This window comes from Dipodomys spectabilis, unplaced genomic scaffold (assembly GCF_019054845.1).
Source record: "Dipodomys spectabilis isolate Male_0828 unplaced genomic scaffold, ASM1905484v1 ptg000273l, whole genome shotgun sequence".
Lineage (NCBI taxonomy): Eukaryota > Metazoa > Chordata > Mammalia > Rodentia > Heteromyidae > Dipodomys > Dipodomys spectabilis.
In genome coordinates this window covers 9,737,938-9,744,295 of record NW_024870950.1, presented here as the reverse complement: position 1 = coordinate 9,744,295, position 6,358 = coordinate 9,737,938, and the positions used below count along the sequence as shown (strand labels likewise).

The window sequence follows — 6,358 nt, the reverse complement described above, 5'->3', positions numbered from 1 at the left end:
CTTAGAGGGAATATAACCAGGGTCAGTAGTATGCCTTCAGACTTGGAAAGATATTGGTGTCTCTGGTGTCTACGAGTGGCTTCTGTCCCGGATTCGGCCACACCAGGTAACATCAAACTTGCTAATAGTAACTCCCTGACAGAACTTTGGGGATGGGGAGGGTTATGTCAGATGGTAAGGAGGGGTCCAAGGAGGTATAAGCTGGTACTGATGACACAAAGCAGTAATGGGAACTGAAGAGAAGATTCTGTATAAATAAGGCATCCATGCAGCAGAGATTCACAGTTGCTGGGGGGAAAAAATCTTATTCATGGATATAGAAGCTCTAAAGATGTTCATGCGAATCATACCAACAATACCTCCCACCACTATGTCTGAAGACGGCCTTTATCTCAACATCTAATCACCTACCAGTGCCCATGAGGGTTCTAACCTGCCTGTGAGTGTCAGGACTTGGTCAGCCTTGGTAAGAGGACATTTCTTCTGCAAGACTATTTGTAGTGACAAGAACAGCCCGGGCTCTGAGGCAATGTGGAACCTAATGAGACATTTCATTATCAGGTTCCATAAACGGCGTGCCAGGAAGGGTGACTCACCAATAGTAAGGAATGCAGAGCCATAGGTGGTCCCAGATGTTAGAGACCTTGGTTCTGTAATCAAACAACTCAGTCTCCCAACTTGATCCCAGAAGACTTACTGAGGAACCCAAGAGCTGAACTCGGAGATCACCCAAGTTGTGGGTTATCTATTGTGCTAATGCTAATGTGTGATCCTTTGGACTCGTTACAGTGAGACAACCAAGGAAGAACCCGTTTTCTTTCCACTTTAGATAGACAAGAGAGTATGAGAAGCAATACTCCAGGCTTGGAGCCATTAATTCAGACTTGGATTCCTGGAGTGGACCACAAGGATAGAGAATGAATTGGGAGCCCTCGCCCAGGAACAAGTTCAGGAGGTCCTGAGGGAGTTCTTTCTATATTGGTAACTGCCCACAGCCAAAGCCATGGACAGTGTAATGGACACCAGAGGTAGGATTGGGGCTGGATGAAAATGACAGCTGTCTTGAATTTCCCAGGTGATGGTGTGGATCCGTAGTGGTGCACTGGTTGCAGGTATGGCTTCCTTGTATGATGGATCCAGGCTGGCAACCATTGAGGATGTGGTGGTGGTCACTATCCAGTCCCGGGCTTCTTCAGGTGAGTGTGGGATTGAGATGGGCAATGAGTGCCAAGCAGAGCCAGGACAGCCCTGTGACCCTTGTCTCTGCCACTTCTCAGCACTGGAGACCAGCATGCCACTGGCAACTGGGGCTACTTGGACCAAGTGGCCGCCCTACGCTGGGTCCAACAGAATATCACCTACTTATGAGGCAACCCCAACTGTGTTACCAGTTTTGGCGAGTCTGCAGGTGGCACAAGTGTGTCCTTGCATGTTGTGTCCCCCATGTCCCAAGGACTCTTCCATGGTGCCATCATGGAAAGTGGGGTGGCCGTGGTGCTAGACCTCCTCTCCAGCTCCTCTGAACCAGTCTCCTCAGTGAGTGCCCTCATCTGCCCTGGTCCAGACTCCCTGCATTTCCTCTCACCCTCAGAGCTTCTGATTCTCTGTGTTTTCTGGGGACAAAAATGACAACAGATGTAACTTGGGAACTTCTCCTTGGGAGTTGCTGAGGGCTCAAGAGCAGGATCTACCCCTCTCAGCCTCACATAGGCTGAGTGTGATCTGTGTCAGCAAGGCTACACCCAGATTCTCCCATATGGACATAACCATGTAAGCAGGGGGGGGGGGTGAATCCTCCAGCTGAGGCCCTTGATCATCACCCAAGTGGGAACAATTTCACACCTGCAGTAATCCACACACTATACCCTAAGAAATTTGGAGTAATCTGCATCGATCTGGGTCTGGACAAACCTCTCTGGCTACTTCAAAGGATGAGGCAGCCCCTGCACGGTTTCTTTCCAGATGGTGGCCAACCTGTCTGCCTGTGAGCAGGTGGACTCAGAGGCCCTGGTGAACTGCCTGCAGGCCAAGAGTGAAGAGGAAATGCTGGCTATTACCAAGGTCAGGCTGAATGGTGTAGGTGGGGTCTGGCAGGGAGCCTGTCCACTGCACCCTGAGGGGAAAAGGAAAACAAGATGTGAATCACCCAGTCCTAATACTCTGAACCAATGACTCTGTTCTTGTAGACCTGGATAGGAAATGAAAACTAAGGGAGGCTAACCCAAGTATTGCATCCCAAGTTGGATATGTGTAGGAGAAAATGTTGAGAAGAATTGGGATGGGGTGGAAGTAATATGAGGACATTAGAAAATATGTGTGATGCAATCTCAAATCCTGAATATCTATGCTTCCTCAGACCTTCAAGATCATCCCTGGAGTGGTGGATGGGGCCTTCCTTCTCAGGTACCTGAATGAGCTACGGCCTTGGCTGACTTCCACCCTGTCCCTAGCATCATTGGTGTCAACACTGATGAGTATGGCTACGGCATCCCCATGGTGAGACTTAATTCTAACTCAGTTGTTAGGAGAATCATCTGTTATGTGGGTGAGTGATAGGGGGTGCATGGTGGAATAGGACATGATACCTTCATGACCAGGCCATTCCATACTTAAACTGTCTCCCCTCCACTCAGGTCTTGGGACTTCTTGACACCATAAAGCGAATAAATAAACAGAACTTGCCAGATATTATGGAGAACATGGTAGGGCTTATGGTAAGAATCTGGACACCTGCCCCAATGGATGGGGAACCACAAGATATTGAAATAACCTTCAGGAATACAGGATAGGATATGTTTGTATTTCTGGCAGGGTTTCTCCAGTTGGCTCTTTACCCCTGCACGAATGTCCCAGTCTAGGTGCCATCTCTGCACCCAGAGGCTGCCTCCTCCCTGCCACTGCACTGCCTGCCTAGGCTGACTCTCTCTGATCCTCTTGGCACAGAACTTACCTGCTGAGTGTGTTCACCTGCTGATGGAAGAGTACATGGAGGACACCGAGGACCCTCAGACCCTCCAAGCCCAGTTCCAAGATATGATGGGGGACTTCATGTTTGTGGTACCTGCACTGCAAGTAGCACATTTTCAGCGTGAGTACATCTGTAGCTGAAGCCTGACTATGCAGTGGGCAGCTCAGAGCTGTGCATCCCAGGACAGTTCTGTGATGTCCAAGTCCACATCCTTGTCTTCCTCAAGGCCCCAGTGTCAGGCACTTGATGTCACACAGGTCAGTAAATTCTCATGACTATTCTAAGACACAGGCATCACTGTCGCTTTATTGAAGAGGAAACAAAGAGATTGTGGGCATGGCTCTGGGGATAGGGCACCGTCAATGAGCATAAAACATCAGATATTGAGTTATGTGCTAATCTCAAGGAAAAAAAAAAGAAACTTAAACAGCGACAAGTCCAAGACCACACAGACAGGAAATCCAAGCCATGATTTAACTGAAGCTTTTCCCATTGGGTTTACCAGGAAGATGACAGTACCATGCATTCCTTGTCTTGGAAACCCATCCTAGAGGTCAGAAAATGGAGCACTGGCCATGGATTATACCTCTTCAGACTTTCCCAGGCTTCTTCCTGCCTGGGGCTCCTCATCACACTGGTCTAAATTCCAGCCAGCTTAAACCTAGCTATCTTATCACCAAAAATGTAGAAGCACAGCTCAGATGAGGGGGTCACCATGTCATTTACCATGTCATAGTTTATCCATCCCTCTAGGTTCCCACGCCCCCATTTACTTCTATGAGTTCTAGCAACCACTCAGCTTATTTAAGGACATAACCCCCCAACCCCCCACCCCCGCCCCACGCGAAAGCTGACCATGGTGATGAGGTTGCTTTTGTCTTCAGGTCTGCCTTCAGGCAGGCGGTAGCAGTGAGTCTTCTTCATTTCCATAAGCTAGGATGGGCCACACTAGGACACCTGAGAGGAATACCAAATGAGGAGACTGGGGCTCAGAGAAAGGACAAGATCAAGTATGAAACCTCTTGTAGTTCAAAAGGCTGCAGGGGAGTTAAAATTAGGACTGTGGCTGTTCCTGATTGATTTCCAGGGCCATAGGGAAAAAGTGGGCTACTGGTTCATAGATTTGCATAGGGTGGTAGATTCAGGCAGAAGCTGGGATAAGTCTGGAAAGTTTGGGATGGGAGTGCCTGATCCTTCCTTGGTGGTGGCAGAGGAAAGAGGACCAGGCCTGTTTTTCAGGATATGACTACAGTTGAATCATGGCTGTGGAGCATGACAAAGCAGCCAGATAGGTTGGTCAGGATCCAGACTCTTGTTGTCTGTGAAGTTGACTTTACTGAGGAGGAGGAGGAGGAACTACTGAGCAGGAGGATTATGAAGTACTGGGCCAACTTTGCTCGGAATGGGTAAGAGGATACCACTATTCAAACCTCCTCAGAATGAGATCCATCTGGAGCTCCTTTTATCCTTAGTACCCTAGTTAGCATCCATGGTATCTAATTACCTGACATCCTCTCTCCCCAACTCATCACCCACTCAGACAGAGATCATCTCATGAATATTAGTCCTTGTCCCTGAAAGCCAATCCTTTGGGGAAATATCAGACCTTGCCTCTGTGAAGGAAGGACAATACAAGCCACCCAGGTGGCCCTGGGCTATGTAGAACTGACACTAGTGGTCCTTGTTTTGTTTTGTTTTTTGCCAGTTGTAGGGCTTGAACTCAGGACCTGGACACTGTCTCTGAGTTTCTTTTGCTCAAGGCTAACATTCTACCACTTGAGCCACAGTGCCACGTCTGGCTTTTTGTGAGTAATTTATTGAAGATAAGAGTCTCCCAGACTTTTCTGTCCAGTCTGGCTTCAAACCCCTATCCTCAGATCTTAGCCTCCTGAGTAGCTAGGATTACAGGCATGAGCCACCAGCATCCACCTTGTTTTTTATTTTTGTTTTTGTTTCTTAGTTTAATTTCAATTGTTACTATAAAGGTGCTATACAAAGAGGTTACAGTTACAGAAGTTAGGTAAAGAGTACATTTCTTTTTGGACAATGTTACCCCTTCCCTTGTTCTCTCCCAGTTTTTCCCTCCTGTCCCCATCCACAGGTTATATAGTTCATTTTCTACATAATGTCCAGTGAGTATCATTGCTGAATTGGTTCACCCTTTGTCTCTCCATTTCTGTGTCCTTCATTACCCTCCCCCAAAATGACAAATGAAGAAATAAGATGAAAAGAAAAGAAAAGCAGCAACAAAGAAAAACCCTCTTGTTTCCATTTCCCAGAATTCATTTCAATAAATGTTATTTTATATGATCAGATGCACATAGGCATCGTGGCTTTGTGTCCTTCTCTTAAGTATATCTTCCTTTGGTCTCACTGTGTGTGAATGCCTAGAGACCTGTATAATTTATTATGCCCCCATGTATTTTAAATCTGCCTTCCTCATATGAGAGAAAACATGCACTATTTGTCTCTCTGAGCTTAGCCTGCCTCACTTAACATGATTTGTTCTAGGCCAATCCATTTCCCAGCAAATGATATAACACTGTTCTTTCTAATGGCTGTGTAAAATTGTGTATAGGTACCACATTGTTTGGATCCACTCATCTATTGAGAGCCATTGTTTTCTTATATCAAGAACTCTCCCTCTCATTCCTCACCCTATCTCTGACCTTCTGAGCTGCCTGGTCTCAGCTGGGGCTCAGCAGGACTCAGTGACCTTCACCTGCCCTTTTTGGTGGGGGGTGGGAGCATGTTTACAGGAATCCCAACAGCAAGGACCTGCCCCACTAGCCTGTCTTTGACCAAGATGAGAAGTACCTGCAGCTGAACCTTCAGCCTACTGTGAGCCAGGCCCTGAAGGCCTCCAGGCTGAAATTCTGGACCAAGACTCTGCCCCAGAAGATTTTGGAGCTCAAGAAGGCTAAGGAGAAGTACATAGAGCTGGAACAGCTGTATCCAGCTGACATTGGCCTGAATGTAGGTAGTGTCAGCACTTGTTTTCTGTGTAAACTCAGAGGCTTTATCCCTTATCCAATAGATTTTGAGGCTATCACTCTGACCTACTTTTGGTCAACTTGCCATCCAAGGGCACTAACTTTCCCAAGTTAAATCCTCTCTCTTTCATCCATTGAATTTAAGACCTATACTAGCGCTTCCTGACTTTGGGGAATGGAGAGAATTCTCACATTGCCATGTCTGCCATGGACACTAGGTGGCAGACAAGAATACCTTGAAGCCTGGGCTGAGAGACTGGGCAGAGCTCAAAGACCTTAAGAGTGAACAGGATTGGTGCATAATAAATCCCTCACTGAATCCTGAGAGCTGCCAACAAGCCCTGGGTGATGTCATCTCTGTCCATGCACAAGAATATTCCCCAAGGGGATTTTTATG

At 47.2% G+C, this 6,358-nt stretch overlaps 1 pseudogene; it reads left to right on the top strand.

Annotated features, from left to right (window-relative positions):
• The first annotated feature begins 310 nt into the window (after positions 1 to 310).
• LOC122126065 lies at positions 311 to 6,026 on the top strand (annotated as a pseudogene).
• Positions 6,027 to 6,358: the final 332 nt, after the last annotated feature.